The sequence below is a fragment of the Bos grunniens genome, chromosome 7, assembly GCF_055505025.1.
Source record: "Bos grunniens cultivar Pamir isolate PY7600 chromosome 7, Bosgru_T2T1.0, whole genome shotgun sequence".
NCBI classification, from domain to species: domain Eukaryota; kingdom Metazoa; phylum Chordata; class Mammalia; order Artiodactyla; family Bovidae; genus Bos; species Bos grunniens.
The window spans coordinates 72,743,434-72,764,661 of NC_141171.1; the positions used below are offsets into that span (position 1 = coordinate 72,743,434).

Consider the following 21,228-nt stretch of genomic DNA (forward strand, 5'->3'; position numbering starts at 1 on the left):
GCCAGAAGAAAAGAACACCTGACCTATAGAGAAATAAAGATAACAGCTACATCTAACTTCCCAGAAACCATGCAAGCAAGAAGAGAGGGAAGTGAAATATTTAATGTGCTAAGAGAAATATTTAATGTGCTACCTCACATGAAAAGTCAAAATCAGTTTTCTTAGGGAGAAATAAAATAATTTAGGTCAGAAACCTGGATCTACATAAGAAAAGAAGAGCACTGAAGAAGGAATAAGTGAATATAAATAAATACTTTTATTTCTCTTACTCTTAACTGCTCAAACAGCATGTTCAAAATAATAATAGCAACACTGCATTTTATTATGTATACACTATACCTTACTGTATTCCTTGCTGTTGTTTTAGTCACTAAGTCATGTCTAATTCTTTTACAACACCGTGGACTGTAGTCTGTCTGTTCCCCAAGTTGGAAGATCCTCTGGAGAACGGCATGGCAAACCACTCCAGTATTCTTGCCTAGAGAATTCCCATGGACAGAGGAGTCTGGTGGGCCACAGTCCATAGGGTCACAAAGAATCGGACATGCCTAGTGACTAAGCACAGCACAGCTGTTGTTATAATGAGCCTAAACTACCTTTGAAATGGTATAGTATTATTTAAAAGTATACTTGGATTAGTTTTAAATGGATTTTGCAAACTCTAGGAGAACTGCTAAATAAAGTAAAAAAAAAAAAAAAAAGAACTGTAATTGATAAGAGAGAAAATGTAATTATATGAAATGCTCAGTTAAATCCACAAAAGGCAGAAAAAGTGAAGACAAAAATAAGAACACGGGCAACTAATAGAAAATAGTAACAAATATGATAGATATTGATCCACCTATGTTAAAAATTAATTTGAATGTCAGTAGTCTAAATAAATGAATTAAAAGACAGAGATTGTCAGAGTGGGTCAAAAGACAATACTGAACCATATATTGTTCATAAGAAACCCACCTTAAATATATAAAGACACGTATAGATTAAAAGTAGATAGAGAAAACTATGTTAACGCTAATCAAAAAAAGAGTATCTATATTAATTTTAAAGAAAGCAGACTTCAGGAAAATTATCAGGAATAAAGAAGGGTATTACGTAATGGTAAAGACTGACACCATCAAGCAACTGGATATAATGAATCTATAGAATATTTGATTCAACAACAGCAGAGCAAATATTCATGTCAAGATCACATGGTACATTCAGAAAATAAAGCACATTCTGGGCCAGAAAATACAACTCAACAAATTAAGAAGAATAGAAATCATACAATATCTGCTTTCAGACCACAATGGAATTAAAGCAAGGATCAACAACACAGAGATAGCTGGAAAATCCCCAAATATGTGGAGATAAAACAATATACTTCTAAATAACGCATGGTCAAAGAAGAAATCTTAAGATAAATGGAAAATATTTTGAACTAAAGGAAAATAACACAACTTATTAAATTTTATGGGATGCAGATCAAGTAGCACTTAAAGGGAAATATGTAGCATTTAATGCATATACATTAAAAAAAAGAAAATATTAGTCATTAATCCAAGTTTCCACTACCAGAAACTAGAAGAAAAAGAGCAATTTAAATCCAGATAAACAGAAGAAATTAATAATAAGAATTAGAGTATAATTCAATAAAATATAAAATAGGATATCAACAGAGAAAATCAATAAAACCAAATCTTGTATTTTGAAAAATCAGTAAAATCAATAAGTATCTAGTCAGGCTAATAAATATAAAACAAATTACTAATATCAGGATGAAAGAGGAGGTATCACACAAATCCATGACCATGCAAGAAACCATGCAAGTGAGAGGGAAGTGAAAAATTTAATGTGTTGAGAAAAACAAACAAACAACTCACTGTCCTAGCATTCTGTACCTTCAAAAGTGAAGGAGAAATAGACTTTCTCAAACAAATGAATATTGAAGAAATTTGCCAGTACCTGGCTTATAAGAAAAGTTAAAATCAGTTTTTTTAGACAGAAATAAAATAATTTAGGTTAGAAACCTGGATCTACATAAGATAATAAAGAATACCATGAATAATTCTATGCCCACAAATTTGATATCCTCAATGAAATGGACCAATTCTTGTAAAGGCACAATTTACCAAGACCAACACAGAAAGAGACAATCTGAATAAGCCTGTATTTATTAAAGAAATTAAGTCAATAATCAACAACTTTATAAAACAAAGCACCAGGTCCAGATGACTTCCCTGGGTGAACTCTGCCAAATATTTAAAGAAATAATTAATTCTTCACATTAATTGTAAGAAATATAATTGCAATTGTACTCCAGTTCTATATAATTTCTCACAGAAGATAAAAGCAAAGGGACTACTTCCTAACTTTTGCTATGAAGCCAGCATTACCTAGTACCAAACCAGAAAATGACATTACAAAGCAGAGAATTATGAAAGATCTCTGTCATGGAAATATTAGCAAATCAAATCCAACAGCATACAAAAATTTTTTTTACATCCAAGTGTGAAATTTCAGGTATCTAAGGCTGGATCACGGAGAAGGCAATGGCACCCCACTCCAGTACTCTTGCCTGGAAAATCCCATGGGTGGAGGAGCCTGGTGGGCTGCAGTCCATGGGGTCGAGAAGAGTCGGACACGACTGAGCGACTTCACTTTGACTTTTCACTTTTATGCATTGGAGAAGGAAATGGCAACCCACTCCAGTGTTCTTGCCTGGAGAGTCCCAGGGACGGGGGAGCCTGGTGGGCTGCCATCTGTGGGGTTGCGTAGAGTTGGACACGACTGAAGTGACTTAGCAGCAACAGCAGCAAGGCTGGATCAACATTCTATAATCAATAAATGTAATTCTCACATCCAGAAGCTACAGAATAAAAATTACATGATCATATATCAACAGATAGAGAAAAAGCATCTGACAAAATTCAACACCAACACATGATAAAATCTCTTAGTAAACTCAGAAAAGAGAAGAAATTCTTCAACGTAATTTTAAAAATCTACAAAAAACTGACAACTAATGTCATAGTTAACAGTGAGAAACTAGAACATTCTAAGACTGGGAATAAGGAGAGGATGTCCCCTCTCATCACTCATTTACTTATTTTCAGCATACTTAAAAGTCCAATCTCAGATAAGAAAAGGAAACAAAAGACATATAGATTTAAAAGGAAAAAGATAACTGTCTTTGTTTGCAGATGACATGACTGTCTATGTAGAAAATCTGAAGGAATTGAATAAAAAAATTCAAACTAATAAACAATGACAGCAATGTTTCTGGTACAGATGAATATAAAAAGTCAATTGCCTTTCGATATGCTAGTAATGAATAAATGGAATTTGAAATTAGAAACACAATACCATTTATATTAGCACCACCTCAAAATGAAATACTTAGGTACAAATCTGACAAAATATGTATAAAATATATATAATAAAAGCTATAAAACTCTGATAAAGGAAATTAAAGACCTAAATAAATGGAGAGATATTCCATATTCCTGAATAGGAAGACTTAATACTTGAAGAGATCAGTTCTGCCCAACTTGATTTATAGATTCAATGCAATCTCAATCAAAATTCCAGAAGTTATTTTGTAGATAAACTTATTCTATAGTTTGTGGAGAGGCAAGGAATCTAAAAGAGTCAATATAATGTTGAAAAAGTTGGAGGACTGACATATGCCTGACTGCAGGACTTACTGTATAGACATAGTAGTCAAATAGTCATAGTAGTCAGGACACTGTGATAATGGAGAAAGACTAGGCAAATAGTTTAGTGGGACAGAACAGAGAGCTCAGATAGACTCCTATAAATGTAAGCAACTGAACTTTGACAAAGGAGCAAAGGCAATGCAACTGAGCAAAGATAGTCTTCTCAACTAATGGTCCTGAGACAACTGGACATGCATGTGTAAAAAAAAAAAAGTGAGTTTAGACACAGAACTTATACCCTTCACAAGAATTAATCCAACATGGATTATAGATGTAAATGTAAAGTGCAAAATTATAAAACACCTAGATGGCAATATAGAGAAAAACCCAGATGACCTTGGGTATTGTGATGGCTTTTTAGATCCAATACCAAAGGCACTATCCATGAAAGAAGTAACTGATAAGCTAAACTTCATTGAAATTAACTTTTCTGCAAAAGACAAATTCAAGAGAATGAGAAGGAAAGCAACAGATTGGGAGAACATGTGTGTCTTTCAAAAGATACATCCTATAAAATACTGTTATCCAAAATACACAAAGAACACTTAAAACTCAACAGTAAGAAAACAATCCAATTAAAAGTGAACTTAAGTCCTGAACAATCTCACTGAAAAGCCACACAGATGGCAAATAAGCAAATGAAAAGATGCTTCTCATCATATGTGATTAGGGAAGTGGAAATTAAGATAATGGGATACCATTATGCACCAGTTAGAATGGTCAAAATCTGGACCACTGACAACAACAAATCTTGATGAGAAAGTAGAGCAACAGGAACTTTCATTAACAGTTGGTGGGAATGCAAAATTATTCAGTCATGATGGAAGACAGTTTGGTATTGCTTGTAAGACTAAACATACTTTTACCACGTCAAAGTGAAAGTGAAAGTTAGTCACACAGTCGTGTCCGACTCTTTATGATCCCATGGACTGTAGCCTGCCTTGCTCCTCTGTCCATGGAATTGTCCAGGCAAGAGAACTGGAGTCAGTTGCCATTTTCTATTCTAGGGGATTTTCCCAACCTGGGGATTGAACCCAGGTCTCCTGCATTGCAGGCAGATTCTTTACCAACTGAGCCACTAGGGAATGAACAATAATATAATACGTTAATAATATGTCAATGTAGTTTCATTAATTGTGGCGAATGTGCCTTGCTCATGGAATTGATAATAGGGAAGCTGTCCGGTGGAAGTGGACATAGGGAAATCTCTGTACCTTCCTTCAACTTTTGCTGTGAAGTGCTATGAAAAAAAAGTAGTCTCTGAAAAAAAAGTGACACCAATGAAAAACCAGTATTAACTGTGATGAACGAATGGAAACTATAAAAATAAGCATAGTGAAAACAAATAACTATAATTTATTAAATAAAATATAAATATAAAAGCCACTATGGAAGACAGTATGGATATTCCTTAAAAATCTAGGAATAAAACCACCATATGACCCAGCAATCCCACTCCTAGGAATATACCCTGAGGAAACCAAGATTGAAAGACACACATGTATCTCATTGTTCATTGCAGCACTACTTACAAGAGCTAGAACATGGAAGCAACCTACATGTCCATCAACAGATGAATGGATAAAGAATTTGTGGTCCATATACACAATGGAATATTCAGTTCAGTTCAGTTCAGTTCAGTCGCTCAGTCGTGACCGACTCTTTGCAACCCCATGAATTGCAGCACGCCAGGCCTCCCTGTCCATCACCAATTCCTGGAGTTCACTCAGACTCACATCCATCGAGTCAGTGATGCCATCCAGCCATCTCATCCTCTGGTGTCCTCTTCTCCTCCTGCCCCCAATCCCTCCCAGCATCAGAGTCTTTTCCAATGAGTCTACTCTTCGCATGAGGTGGCCAAAGTACTGGAGTTTCAGCTTTAGCAGCATTCCTTCCAAAGAAATCCCAGGGCTGATCTCCTTCAGAATGGACTGGTTGGATCTCCTTGCAGACCAAGAGACTCTCAAGAGTCTTCTCCAACACCACAGTTCAAAAGCATCAATTCTTCGGTGCTCAGCTTTCTTCACAGTCTGACTCTCACATCCATACATGACCACAGGAAAAACCATAGCCTTGACTAGATGAACCTTTGTTGGCAAAGTAATATTCAGATCAGATCAGATGAGTCGCTCAGTCATGTCTGACTCTTTGCAACCCCATGAATCGCAGCACACCAAGCCTTCCTGTCCATCACCAACTCCCAGAGTTCACTCAGACTCACGTCCATCGAGTCAGTGATACCATCCAGCCATCTCATCCTCTGTCGTCCCCTTCTCCTCCTGCCCCCAATCCCTCCCAGCATCGGACTCTTTTCCAGTGAGTCAACTCTTTGCATGAGGTGGCCAAAGTACTGGAGTTTCAGCTTTAGCATCATTCCTTCCAAAGAAATCCCAGGGCTGATCTCCTTCAAAATGGACCGGTTGGATCTCCTTGCAGTCCAAGGGACTCTCAAGAGTCTTCTCCAACACCACAGTTCAAAAGCATCAATTCTTCAGTGCTCAGCCTTCTTCACAGTCCAGCTCTCACATCCATACATGACCACAGGAAAGACCATAGCCTTGACTAGACGAACTTTTGTTGGCAAAGTAATGTCTCTGCTTTTGAATATGCTATCTAGGTTGGTCATAACTTTCCCTCCAAGGAGTAAGCATCTTTTAATTTCATGGCTGCAATCACCACCTGTAGTGATTTTGGAGCCCAGAAAATTAAAGTCTGACACTGTTTCCACTGTTTCCCCATCTATTTCCCATGAAGTGGTGGGACCAGATGCCATGATCTTCGTTTTCTGAATGTTGAGCTTTAAGCCAACTTTTTCACTCTCCACTTTCACTTTCAAAAAGACGCTTTTGAGTTCCTCTTCACTTTCTGCCATAAGGGTGGTGTCATCTGCATATCTGAGGTTATTGATATTTCTCCCTGCAGTCTTGATTCCAGCTTGTGCTTCTTCCAGCCCAGCGTTTCTCATGATGTACTCTGCATATAAGTTAAATAAGCAGGGTGACAATATACAGCCTCGACGAACTCCTTTTTCTATTTGGAACCAGTCTGTTGTTCCATGTCCAGTTCTAACTGTTGCTTCCTGACCTGCATACAAATTTCTCAAGAGGCAGATCAGGCGGTCTGGTATTGCCATCTCTTGAAGAATTTTCCACAGTTTATTGTGATCCACACAGTCAAAGGCTTTGGCATAGTCAATAAAGCAGAAATAGATGTTTTTCTGGAACTCTCTTGCTTTTTCCATGATCCAGCGGATGTTGGCAATTTGATCTCTGGTTCCTCTGCCTTTTGTAAAACCAGCTTGAACGTCAGAAAGTTCACGGTTCACATATTGCTGAAGCCTGGCTTGGAGAATTTTGAGCATTACTTTACTAGCGTGTGAGATGAGTGCAATTGTGCGGTAGTTTGAGCATTCTTTGGCATTGCCTTTCTTTGGGATTGGAATGAAAACTGACCTTTTCCAGTCCTGTGGCCACTGCTGAGTTTTCCAAATTTGCTGGCATATTGAGTGCAGCACTTTCACAGCATCATCTTTCAGGATTTGGAATAGCTCAACTGGAATTCCATCACCTCCACTAGCTTTGTTCATAGTGATGCTTTCTAAGGCCCACTTGACTTCACATTCAAGCCATAAAAAGGAATGCATTTGAGTCAGTTCTAATGAGGTGGATGAACCTAGAACCTATTACACAGAGTGAAGTGAGTCAGAAAGAGGAAGATAAATACCTTATTCTAACACATATAAATGGAATCTAGAAACATGGTACTGAAGAATTTATTTACAGAGCAGCACTGGAGAAACAGACATAGAGAATAGATTTGTAGACATGGGGAAGGGGAGGAGAGGGTGAGATGTGTGGAAAGAGTAACATGGAAACTTACATTACCATATCTAAAGTAGATAGCCAATGCGAATTTGCTGTATGGCTCAGGAATTTCAAACTTGGGCTCTGTACCAACCTAGAGGAATGGAATGGGGAGGGAGATGGGAGGGAGTTTCAAAAGAGAGGGGATATATGTTTGTTTATGGCTGATTCATGTTGGGGTTTGAGAGAAAACAGCAAAATTCTGTAAAGCAATTATCCTTCAATAAAAAATACATAAATCTTTTTAAAAAGCAAAGTGAAAATAAATAAATAAAATTTATTAAATAAAACACACTATAAAATAATATTATATATACTATTTATAATAATATATAATATAAACAATTAAATTATCATAAATATTAATTTATTATGTATTAATTTATACAAATATATGGAGAAGGCAATGGCACCCTACTCCAGTACTCCTACCTAGAAAACCCCATGGATGGAGGAGCCCGGTGGGCTGCAGTCCATGGGGTCATTAGGAGTCGGACACGACTGAGTGACTTCACTTTCATTTTTCACTTTCATGCATTGGAGAAGGAAATGGCAACCCACTCCAGTGTTTTTGCCTGGAGAATTCCAGGGACGGGGGAGCCTGGTGGGCTGCAATCTCTGGGGTCGCACAGAGTCGGACATGACTGAAGCGACTTAGCAGCAGCAGCATACAAATATAAATAAATATTTCATTTATTAACTTAAATATAATAGATTATAATTTATTAAATAAAATATAATATAAAATTTAAAAATTTTTTATTTATTTTAATTAGAGGCTAATTACTTTACAATATTGTATTGCTTTTGCCATATATCAACATGAATCCGCTATGGGTGTACATGTGTTCCCAGTCCTGAACCCCCCTCCCACCTTCCTCCCTATATCCCTCTGGGTCATCCCAGTGCACCCACCCCAAACATCCTGTATCCTGCATCAAACCTGGACTGGTGATTCGTTTCTTATATGATATTATACATGTTTCAATGCCATTCTCCCATATCATCCCCCCGCCTCTCCCACAGAGTCCAAAAGACTGTTCTATACATCTGTGTCTCTTTTGCTGTCTCGCATACAGGGTTATCATTACCATCTTTCTAAATTCCATATATATGCGCTAGTATACTGTATTGGTGTTTTCCTTTCTGGCTTACTTCACTCTGTATAATCGGCTCCAGTTTCAACAACCTCATTAGAACTGCTTCAAATGTATTCTTTTTAATGGCTGAGTAATATTCCACTGTGTATATGTACCACAACTTGCTTATCCATTCATCTGCTGATGAACATCTATGTTGCTTTCATGTCCTGGCTATTATAAACAGTGCTGCAATGAATATTGGGGTACACATGTCTCTTTCAATTCTGGTTTCCTCGGTGTGTATGCCCAGCAGTGGGATTGCTGGGTCAAATGGCAGTTCTATTTCCAGGTTTTTAAGGAATCTCCACACTGTTCTCCATAGTGGCTATACTAGTTTGCATTTCCACCAACAGTGTAAGAATGTTCCCTTTTCTCCACATCCTCTCCAGCATTTATTGCTTGTAGATTTTTGGATCACAGCCATTGACTGGCATGAAATGGTACCTCATTGTGATTTTGATTTACATTTCTCTGATAAATGAGTGATGTGGAGCATCTTTTCATGTGTTTGTTAGCCATCTGTATGTCTTCTTTGTAGAAATGTCTATTTAGTTCTTTGGCCCATTTTTTGATTGTATCGTTTATTTTTCTGGAATTGAGCTGCAGGAGTTGCTTGTATATTTTTGAGATTAGTTGTTTGTCAGTTGCTTCATTTGCTATTATTTTCTCCCGTTCTGAAGGCTGTCTTTTCACCTTGCTTATAGTTTCTTTTATTGTGCAGAAGTTTTTAAGTTTAATTAGGCCCCATTTGTTTATTTTTGCTTTTATTTCCAATATTCTGGGAGGTGGGTCATAGAGGATCCTGCTGTGATGTATGTCAGAGAGTGTTTTGCCTATGTTCTCCTCTAAGAGTTTTATAGTTTCTGGCCTTATGTTTAGATCTTTAATCCATTTTGAGTTTATTTTTGTGTATGGTGTTAGAAAGTGTTCCAGTTTCATTCTTTTACAAGTGGTTGACCAGTTTTCCCAGCACCACTTGTTAAAGAGATTGTCTTTTCTCCATTGTATATTCTTGCCTCCTTTGTCAAAGATAAGGTGTCCATAGGTGCATGGATTTATCTCTGGGCTTTCTATTTTGTTCCATTGATCTGTATTTCTGTCTTTTTGCCAGTACCATACTGTCTTGATGACTGTGGCTTTGTAGTAGAGCCTGAAGTCAGGCAGGTTGATTCCTCCAGTTCCATTCTTCTTTCTCAAGATTGCTTTGGCTATTCGAGTTTTTTTTGTATTTCCATACAAATTGTGAAATTATTTGTTATAGCTCTGTGAAAAATACCGTTGGTAGCTTGATAGGGATTGCATTGAATCTACAGATTGCTTTGGGTAGTATACTCATTTTCACTATATTGATTCTTCTGATCATGAACATGGTGTATTTCTCCATCTTTTAGTGTCCTCTTTGATTTCTTTCACCAGTGTTTTATAGTTTTCTATATATAGGTGTTTAGTTTCTTTAGGTAGATATATTTCTAAGTATTTTATTCTTTTCGTTGCAATGGTGAATGGGATTGTTTCCTTAATTTCTGTTTCTATTTTCTCATTATTAGTGTATAGGAATGCAAGGGATTTCTGTGTGTTGATTTTATATCCTGCAACTTTACTATATTCATTGATTAGTTCTAGTAATTTCCTGGTGGAGTCTTTAGGGTTTTCTATGTAGAGGATCATGTCATCTGCAAACAGTGAGGGTTTTACTTCTTTTCCAATCTGGATTCCTTTTATTTCTTTTTCTTCTCTGATTGCTGTGGCCAAAACTTCCAAAACTATGTTGAATAGTAATGGTGAAAGTGGGCATCCTTGTCTTGTTCTTGACTTTAGGGGAAATGTTTTCAATTTTTCACCATTGAGGATAATGTTTGCTGTGGGCTTGTCATATATAGCTTTCATTATGTTGAGGTATTTTCCTTCTATGCCTGCTTTCTGGAGAGTTTTTATCATAAATGGATGTTGAATTTTGTCAAAGGCTTTCTCTGCATCTATTGAGATAATCATATGTCTTTTATTTTTCAATTTATTGATGTGGTGTATTACATTGATTGACTTGTGGATATTGAAGAATCCTTGCATCCCTGGGATAAAGCCCACTTGGTCATGGTGTATGATCTTTTTAATGTGTTGTTGGATTCTGATTGCTAGAATTTTGTTAAGGATTTTTGCATCTATGTTCATCAGTGATACTGGCCTGTAGTTTTCTTTTTTTGTGGGATCTTTGTCAGGTTTTGGTATTAGGGTGATGGTGGCCTCATAGAATGAGTTTGGAAGTTTACCTTCCTCTGCAATTTTCTGGAAGAGTTTGAGCAGGATAGGTGTTAGCTCTTCTCTAAATTTTTGGTAGAATTCAGCTGTGAAGCTGTCTGGACCTGGGCTTTTGTTTGCTGGAAGATTTCTGATTACTGTTTCAATTTCCGTGCTTGTGATGGGTCTGTTAAGATTTTCTATTTCTCACTGGTCCAGTTTTGGAAAGTTGTACTTTTCTAAAAATTTGTCCATTTCTTCCACATTGTCCATTTTATTGGCATATAATTGCTGATAGTAGTCTCTTATGATCCTTTCTATTTCTGTGTTGTCTGTTGTGATCTCTCCGTTTTCATTTCTAATTTTATTGATTTTATTTTTCTCCCTTTGTTTCTTGATGAGTCTGGCTAATGGTTTGTCAATTTTATTTAAACTTTCAAAGAACCATCTTTTGGCTTTGTGGATTTTTGCTATGGTCTCCTTTGTTTCTTTTGTATTTATTTCTGCCTTAATTTTTAAGTTTTCTTTCCTTCTACTAACCCCGGAGTTCTTAATTTCTTCCTTTTCTAGTTGCTTTAGGTGTAGAGTTAGGTTATTTATTTTACTTTTTTCTGGTTTCTTAAGGTATGCCTGTATTGCTATGAACGTTCCCCTTAGCACTGCTTTTACAGTGTCCCATAGGTTTTGGGTTGTTCTATTTTCATTTACATTCATTTCTATGCATACTTTGATTTCTTTTTTGATTTCTTCTGTGATTTTTTGGTTATTCATCAGCGTGTTGTCCAGCCTCCATATGTTGGATTTTTTCATAGTTTTTCTCCTGTAACCCCATGAACAGTATGAAAAGGCAAAATGATAGGATACTGAAAGAGAAACTCCCCAGGTCAGTAGGTGCCCAATATGCTACTGGAGATCAGTGGAGAAATAACTCCAGAAAGAATGAAGGGATGGAGCCAAAGCAAAAACAATACCCAGCTGTGGATGTGACTGGTGATAGAAGCAAGGTCCGATGCTGTAAAGAGCAATATTGCATAGGAACCTGGAATGCCAGGTCCATGAATCAAGGCAAATTGGAAGTGGTCAAACAAGAGATGGCAAGAGTGATGTCGACATTCTAGGAATCAGCGAACTAAAATGGACTGGAATGAGTGAATTTAACTCAGATGACCATTATATCTACTACTGCGGGCAGGAATCCCTCAGAAGAAATGGAGTAGCCATCATGGTCAACATAAGAGTCCGAAATGAAGTACTTGGATGCAATCTCAAAAACGACAGAATGATCTCTGTTCGTTTCCAAGGCAAACCATTCAATATCATGGTAATCCAAGTCTATGCCCCAACCAGTTAACGCTGAAGAAGCTGATGTTGAACGGTTCTATGAAGACCTCGAAGACCTTTTAGAACTAACACCCAAAAAAGATGTCCTTTTCATTATAGGAGACTGGAATGCAAAAGTAGGAAGTCAAGAAACTCCTGGAGTAACAGGCAAATTTGGCCTTGGAATACGGAATGAAGCAGGGCAAAGACTAATAGAGTTTTGTCAAGAAAATGCACTGGTCATAGCAAACACCCTCTTTCAACAACGCAAGAGAAGATTCCACACATGGACATAACCAGATGGTCAACACCAAAATCAGATTGATTATGTTCTTTGCAGCCAAAGATGAAGAAGCTCTGTACAGTCAGCAAAAACAAGACCGGGAGCTGACTGTGGCTCAGACCATGAACTCCTCATTACCAAAATCAGACTTAAAGTAAACAAAGTAGGGAAAATCTCTAGACCATTCAGGTATGACCTAAATCAAATCTCTTATGATTACACAGTGGAAGTGACAAATAGCTTTAAGTGCCTAAATCTGATAGAGTGCCTCATGAACTATGGAATGAGGTTCGTGACATTGTACAGGAGACAGGGATCAAGACTATCCACATGGAAAAGAAATGCAGAAAAGCAAAATGGCTGTCTGGGGAGGCCTTACAAATAGCTGTGAAAAGAAGAGAAGCGAAAAGCAAAGGAGAAAAGGAAAGATGTAAGCATCTGAATGCAGAGTTCCAAAGAACAGCAAGAAGAGATAAGAAAGCCTTCTTCAGCGATCAATGCAAAGAAATAGAGGAAAACAACAGAATGGGAAAGACTAGAGATCTCTTCAAGAAAATTAGAGATACCAAGGGAACATTTCATGCAATGATGGGCTCGATAAAGGACAGAGATGATATGGACCTAACAGAAGCAGAAGATATTAAGAAGAGGTGGCAAGAATATACAGAAGAACTGTACAAAAAAGATCTTCACGACCCAGATAATCACGATGGTGTGATCACTGACCTAGAGCCAGACATCCTGGAATGTGAAGTCCAATGGGCCTTAGAAAGCATCACTACAAACAAAGCTAGTGGAGGTGATGGAATTCCAGTTCAGCTATTTCAAATCCTGAAAGATGATGCTGTGAAAGTGCTGCACTCAATATGCCAGCAAATTTGGAAAACTCAGCAGTGGCCACAGGACTGGAAAAGGTCAGTTTTCATTCCAATCCCAAAGAAAGGCAATGCCAAAGAATGCTCAAACTACTGCACAATTGCACTCATCTCACATGCTGGTAAAGTAATGCTCAAAATTCTCCAAGCCAGGCTTCAGCAATATGTGAACCGTGAACTTCCTGATGTTCAAGCTGGTTTTAGAAAAGGCAGAGGAACCAGAGATCAAATTGCCAACATCCACTGGATCATAGAAAAAGCAAGAGAGTTCCAGAAAAACATCTATTTCTGCTTTATTGACTATGCCAAAGCCTTTGACTGTGTGGATCACAATAAACTGTGGAAAATTCTTCAAGAGATGGCAATACCAGACCGCCTGATCTGCCTCTTGAGAAATTTGTATGCAGGTCAGGAAGCAACAGTTAGAACTGGACATGGAACAACAGACTGGTTCCAAATAGAAAAAGGAGTTCGTCGAGGCTCTATATTGTCACCCTGCTTATTTAACTTCTATTCAGAGTACATCATGAGAAATGCTGGACTGGAAGAAACACAAGCTGGAATCAAGATTGCTGGGATAAATCTCAATAACCTCAGATATGCGGATGAAACCACCCTTATGGCAGAAAGTGAAGAGGAACTCAAAAGCGTCTTTTTGAAAGTGAAAGTGGAGAGTGAAAAAGTTGGTTTAAAGCTTAACATTCAGAAAACGAGGATCATGGCATCCGGTCCCATCACTTCATGGGAAATAGATGGAGAAACAGTGGAAACAGTGTCAGACTTTATTTTTGGGGGCTCCAAAATCACAGCAGATGGTGACTGCAGCCATGAAATTAACAGACGCTTGCTCCTTGGAAGGAAAGTTATGACCAACCTAGATAGCATATTCAAAAGCAGAGACATTACTTTGCCAACAAAGGTTCGTCTAGTCAAGGCTATGGTTTTTCCTGTGGTCATGTATGGATGTGAGAGTCAGACTGTGAAGAAAGCTGAGCACTGAAGAATTCATGCTTTTGAGCTGTGGTGTTGGAGAAGACTCTTGAGAGTCCCTTGGACTGCAAGGAGATCCAACCAGTCCATTCTAAAGGACATCAGCCCTGGGATTTCTTTTGAAGGAATGGTGCTAAAGCTGAAACTCCAGTACTTTGGGCACCTCATGCGAAGAGCTGACTCATTGGAAAAGACTCTGATGCTGGGAGGGATTGGGGGCAGGAGAAGAAGGGAACACCAGAGGGTGAGATGGCTGGATGGCATCACTGACTCTATGGCCTTGACTCTGAGTGAACCCCGGGAGTTTGTGATCGACAGGATGGCCTGGTGTGCTACAATTCATGGGTTGCAAAGAGTTGGACACGAATTAGCGACTGAACTGAACTCCTGTAATTGAAATCTAAACTTTCTGCATTGTGGTCAGAAAAGATGCTTGGAATGAATCAATTTTTTTGAATTTACCAAGGCTTGATTTATGGCCCAGAATGTGATCTATCCTGGAGAAGGTTCGTGTGCACCTGAGAAAAAGGTGAAATTCATTGTTTTGGGGTGAAATGTCCTATAGATATCAATTAGGTCTAACTGGTCTATTGTATCATTTAAAGTTGTGTTTATATCTTTCCTTTTCTACTTTGCTTTTTGCTTCTCTTCTTTTCACAGCTATTGGTAAAGCCTCCTCAGACAGCCATTTTACTTTTTTGCATTTCTTTTCCATGGGGATGGTCTTGATCCCTGTCTCCTGTACAATGTCACAAACCTCCGTCCATAGTTCATGAGGCACTCTATCTATCAGATCTAGTCCCTTAAATCCATTTGTCACTTCCACTGTATAATCATAAGGTATTTGATTTAGGTCATACCTGAATGGTCTAGTGGATTCCCCTACTTTCTTCAATTTAAGTCTGAATTTGGCAATAAGGAGTTCATGATCTGAGTCACAGTCAGCTCCTTGTCTTGTTTTTGCTGACTTTATAGAGATTCTCCATCTTTGGCTGCAAAGAATATAATCAACCTGATTTCTGTGTTGGCCATCTGGTGATGTCCATGTATAGAGTCTTCTCTTGTGTTGTTGGAAGAGGGTGTTTGCTATGAGCAGTGCATTTTCTTGACAAAACTCTATTAGTCTTTGCCCTGCTTCATTCCGTATTCCAAGGCCAAATTTGCCTGTTACTCTAGGTGTTTCTTGACTTCCTACTTTTGCATTCCAGTCCCCTGTAATAAAAAGGACATCTTTTTTGGGTGTTAGTTCTAAAAGGTCTGGTAGGTCTTCATAGAACCGTTCAACTTCAGCTTCTTCAGCGTTAACTGGTTGGGGCATAGACTTGGTTTACTGTGATATTGAATGGTTTGCCTTGGAAATGAACAGAGATCATTCTGTCGATTTTGAGATTGCATCCAAGTACTGCATCTTTAGTAGGGATAAAATGACGTGTCTTACCTATGGACTTTAAATAGAAACAACTGTCTTGTGTCCAGAACCCTTGTGATCACTTGCACAGAGTGTTTTGTCTGTGACTGTGGGGCAGAGTAATAGTAACTGAATATAAAATTTAATCATGAAACCTATGTAACTTGGCTATGTTCAGAGCAGCAACCATGACCTAACAGAGTATGTCTAGAATAAACCTTTTGCCTCAAAGGAAAATATTAGTTGCCTCCTGGCATTTTAAGCACATCAGATTCCCCAGAGAAGACAATGAGGATTTTCCAGCTTTTCTGAAGATGATGACAGGAATGTTCACATCAGTAGAGGGCACCTATTAAAAGATTTATAATTAGCAAGAGCTCATCAAGACCTGGCTGCTGAGGTCTAGTCTCTTTCTTGCTAAAGTTCACAATTGTTTATTCTCTCCCAACAGTCTATCAGGTCAGGATGATTTCTTCATGCAGGAATTCCTAATAACATCTTTGAGAACTGACTGTTCAGGTGGAAGCATGGGAATATTCAGGTATAATACAACTTCAACTCCACTGCTGTTCATTCTCTGCCTCATTCCACTACTTTCTTGGGATTTTAAATCTTTTTTCATTGTGAATCTGCAGCCCAGTTGGCAATCTCTTGAAAATTGCAAAGCTTCATGTTTGCTTGTCTGCCAACATCTCAACAGTGAGTTTTGCTCTGACTGAAATAGTTTATATGCTGGGCAGATTGAGCCAAATAAAAGAGTTTCCTACTCTAATATTTTTACTCCCTTTATCCTCAAAGTGTATTGCTTTAGTGGGATCAAAAGAGGTCTTCCAGTCCAGGTTTGATGCACGATACTGGATGCTTGGGGCTGGTGCACTGGTATGACCCAGAGGGATGGTATGGGGAGGGAGGAGGGAGGAGGGTTCAGGATGGGGAACACATGTATACCTGTGGCGGATTCATTTCGATATTTGGCAAAACTAATACAATACTTAAAAGTTTAAAAATAAAATAAAATTTAAAAAAATAAATAAATAAACTTTAGAAGTTACCCATCTTAAAAAAAAAAAAAAAAAAAAAAAAAGAGGTCTTCCTACAATCAGCAAAACTTGGAGATAGTTAGAAAATAAACAGTAAGCCCAAGGACAAACTTCCAGCTCATAGGAGAAATTTAAAGAATCATGTCCAGCAGTGATACTTAGCATCCTTTCCAGATTTATGGATTACTTAAGGATAGGGATCAGGGCTTATTTGTATCTTTTGACAAAGTATTATACATAGTGCTTGCTCAGTTGCTCAGTTGTGTCCAACTGTTTGCAACCCCTTGGACTTTAGGCTGCCAGGATCCTCTCTCTATCCATGGAATTCTCCAGGCAAGAATATTGGAGAGGGTTGCCATTTTCTCCTTCAGAGGATCTTCCTGACTCAATGATGCATCTCTTTTGTCTCCTGCATTGGCAAGTGGATTCTTTACCACTGCACCAGCAGAGAAGCATTATATAAAGTAGGTACTCAAGTTTGAAATTTTACCTGCAGAATATCTATTTTGGGAGATTATAGTTGGGCATAATCTTTTGTTTTTTTTCTGGCCTGCAATTCAAACCAATTCATTGGTGAGAGGCAGTGTTGGTTAGAGCTCTGGAACTTCCTAAATACAGATTTACTTATCCTCACTGGATGCTGAACATTCATTCATATTTAGAGTCTTTCCAGCTTCTTATATAATTTCCCACCTACTGAAGCATCTACTTATTTTACACTCAAAGTTTCATAGTGCTTTAACATATAATGGTTCATTTCTTTAAAAGTACATTATTTATAATAACATTGCACAAATAGCAGTTAAGCACACATATTAATTATTCTTTTCATTTTGCCAAAGTGGAAATAACTTTCATCAGCAGTTAGTTCCCTTCTTAATTCCTAATAAAACAAATTCATTAAGATGTTCATTCTTTTGCCTTTTCTGGTTTTCTTTCTCATTGTGATCTTAACTTTTCTAGCCTATTTCTCTCTTAATCCAAGGGGAAGGTGAGGAGATGACAAGGGAGAAATTACAACCAAAACACATTTTTGTACACAAATAAAATTTTCTTGCCAGTTTCTTTGGTAGTGACTATCTCAGGTGCCAAGATATTAGTTTTTGCTATCAACTTGAGTTATGAAGGTATTTGCCATTTTTATTTTGCTTTAGTCATTTAAATACATTTTTTTAGCATTTCTATTCCATAACTCACAGATGGTCCATGGATAAGCAACACCAGCATCACCTGGAAACTTGTTAAAAATGTAAAATTTCAGGACCCACCACAGACCTCCTGGATCAGAGTTTGCATTTCAACAAAATCAAACATTCATACGAACATAAGGTTTGAAAAGTTCTACTCTAACCCATTAGTTCTCAAAGTTGGCTGCACATTGGAATCATCCGAAGTATTTTCAAAAATATTAATTAAAAAATTATTTTTGCCATTACCACACTATACTGATTTCTGTAGCTTTAAAATAAGACTTAAACTTTGGGGTTCAGTTCTCCGACTTTGTTTTTTTTTTTTTTTTTTCTCCGACTTTGTTCTTCTCTTTCAACATTGTTTTGGCTATTCTGGGTCAGGTCTCACCCTCTGAATTCTGATGAAATTGATATGGGTGATGGTATTTTATTAAAAGATCATCAGATTATTTTTACTGCAAAGTGAAAACTGCTGCTATTGCATGATTTCACTGACAATATTGATATATTTCTGTAAATAAACTTTAAGTCCTCTGCCTATGTTCTCTTCTCAGTAAAACTAGGACATCTGTGGGTAGGTTATTAATAAGCTGATATTACAAATGGAGACGACATGATTCAGGACAGTTAAGTCACCTAGGAGGAATAATTTTGATGTTTACCCTACAATTTGCTCTTCTGATGCTTTTTCTATGCTGCCCCTTTGCCTCTTACATTAGTAATACCTAAAGTATGATTTTCAAAAATTATACTACATGTATTACAGACATACTTTGTCAAATCTATCACCAAAACCCAGTTTTATTAAAACAACTTGATTTTGCCGTATATGTTATTCTAGAAAGCAGGTGTTAATAATCAACTGCCTGATGCTCTTGGCTAAGCCATGAGAAAAACACCATGGGAAAAAAATAAAAGCAAAATATAGCAATCTAGTATAATCTAAACAAAAGTACATTGGGTTGATTAGTTGGGGTTGTCATGCCCTACTGAGCTAAGGAAAAACATAGTGTGGACCTTGGAATCCGGGTCAGCGCACATGCAGAATGTTGCTTGTGCACACACCAAGATGTTTTCCAAAAGCATATGCAGGTTTATGGCCTCCAGCTGGGTAATACCCTTTGTACAAGAAAATAACAAAGATAGTCCAAAGTAATCAACAAAATGGGAAACATGACCAGGGAGACAGGAGGCTGATTTTATCATAGCACAGCAGATACTCTCTGTGTGCCAAGACACTAAATAAAAGTGATGTGGCTCCGAGGAACAGGGCTCTTGATCCTAGAGGTCTTGAGTCCCCCAGTCCCATCTTTAAAACTTTAATTCTGTCTCTAGTTTCTTTTTTCCAAACTGTCTGTTGACCACTTTTGATCCCTACCTGCTGCGCTGGCTGCAGCACTAGAAAGTCTGTTAAGTTGGAATAAAAGGAATACCAACGTGATCTCATCATTGCTTAGCAAGTAACTTGGTATCTTTAAAACTAGAGATCAAAGTTGTTGAAGCCCACTGACTAAAAGCCACCAGGAACACCCAGAAAAATTGCTTGGTTTATTTACCTCACTGCAGCAAAGGAAAATGCCTTCCAGAGAAATCATGGGAATATCTCCATAAGGGAGAAGGAGGCTAGGAAGGGCTTCTCATAGGACTTAAGCTTGTGCTGGATGATTCTCTGGAGAGATTAAGAAAGCCGGGGCTGGTTGTCTATTGGAATCAAGCAGCAGTGACTGTGAATCTTAATGCATTATCTGTGAGGTGGGAGGATTATCAGGACTAGAGCTGCCACTGGTAGCATCAAAATCACACAGGTCAGTCAGGAAGCTGTGTTTAATCATTTGTGGTTATCTCTGTTGTTTTCCAAATATGAGCCTAATGTGGTCTTGTTTGAGTCTTACTTATACTCTGAAATCTCATAGGCTGTTTACAAGACGGCTATTTATTTTTACTTTATCAAAGTATGCCTTTAAGTTCCAATAGCTCTTTAGAAAATTTTAAGAGTAAAAAGAAAAGGAAGGAATATAAATTCCTGGGTCCCTATTACTATTGGGCTCTGAAAATGAACACAGTTGGAAGTTTTAGACTCAAAAATATTATTACTGTATACTAGAAAAAAAATCATAATTTATAATGCAATGGCTTGTTAAAGGGGGTGGATTTTGGTAGCTTGAAGGGGTTTTACTGTTCTGATTAAATGCTAGGTTAAGTTGTCATGGTAAAATGTTAAGGGTAAAAGAGTAGAAATAAGAATATATTACTACCAAAAGAAGAAGAGAGATATACTTGGAAAACAATCTTAGTCAATCAAAAAGAAGATTACTAGCATAAAAATTATAGAAAAATGAAGAGGAAAAAAGAACATAAAGTAAATGCTAGAAAACAGTGCAAATATATTAGTAATAATAGGTCAAGAAGAAAAGGAAAAATATACCCATTTGAATGCAGAGTTCCAAAGCATAGCAAGTAGCAATAAAAAAGCCTTCCTCGGTGATCAATGCAAAGAAATAGAGGAAAACAATAGAATGGGAAAGACTAGAGATCTCTTTAAGAAAATTAGAGATACCAAAGGAATATTTCATGCAAAGATGGGCAAAATAAAGGATAGAAATGGTAGGGACCTAACAGAAGTAGAAGATATTAAGAAGAGGTGGCAAGAATACATAAAACTATACAAAAAAAGATCTTCAAGACCCAGATAATCACGATGGTGTGATCACTCACCTAGAGCCAGATATCCTGGAATGCAAAGTCAAGTGGGCCTTAGGAAGCATCACTATGAACAAAGCTAGTGGAGGTGATGGAATTCCAGTTCAGCTATTTCAAATCCTAAAAGGTGATGCTGTGAAAGTGCTGCACTCAATATGCCAGCAAATTTGGAAAACTCAGCAGTGGCCACAGGACTGGAAAAGGTCAGTTTTCATTCCAATCCCAAAGAAAGGCAATGCCAAAGAATGCTCAAACTACCACACAATTGCACTCATCTCACATACTAGCAAAGTAATGCTCAAAATTCTCCAAGCCAGGCTACAACAATACATGAACCATGAACTTCCAGATGTTCAAGCTGGATTTAGAAAAGGCAATGGAACCAGAGATTGAATTGCCAACATCCGCTAGATCATCCAAAAAGCAAGAGAGCTCCAGAAAACTATCTACTTCTGCTTTACTGACTATGCCAAAGCCTTTG

The 21,228-nt window shown here is 37.6% G+C and overlaps 1 long non-coding RNA gene across 5 annotated transcripts in view; it reads right to left on the reverse strand.

Annotated features, from left to right (window-relative positions):
* Positions 1–840: 840 nt before the first annotated feature.
* LOC147369825 (uncharacterized) overlaps positions 841–21,228 on the reverse strand; it is a 229,093-nt gene continuing 208,705 nt past the window's right edge. For 3 of the 5 annotated variants that reach the window (XR_015168576.1, XR_015168573.1, XR_015168575.1), the window contains one exon: positions 841–2,851. This is a non-coding gene — a long non-coding RNA (uncharacterized LOC147369825). Of the gene's footprint in view, positions 2,852–7,584; positions 7,659–21,228 lie in introns of those variants that run through there. The other 2 variants (XR_015168577.1, XR_015168574.1) reach the window with 1 other exon arrangement.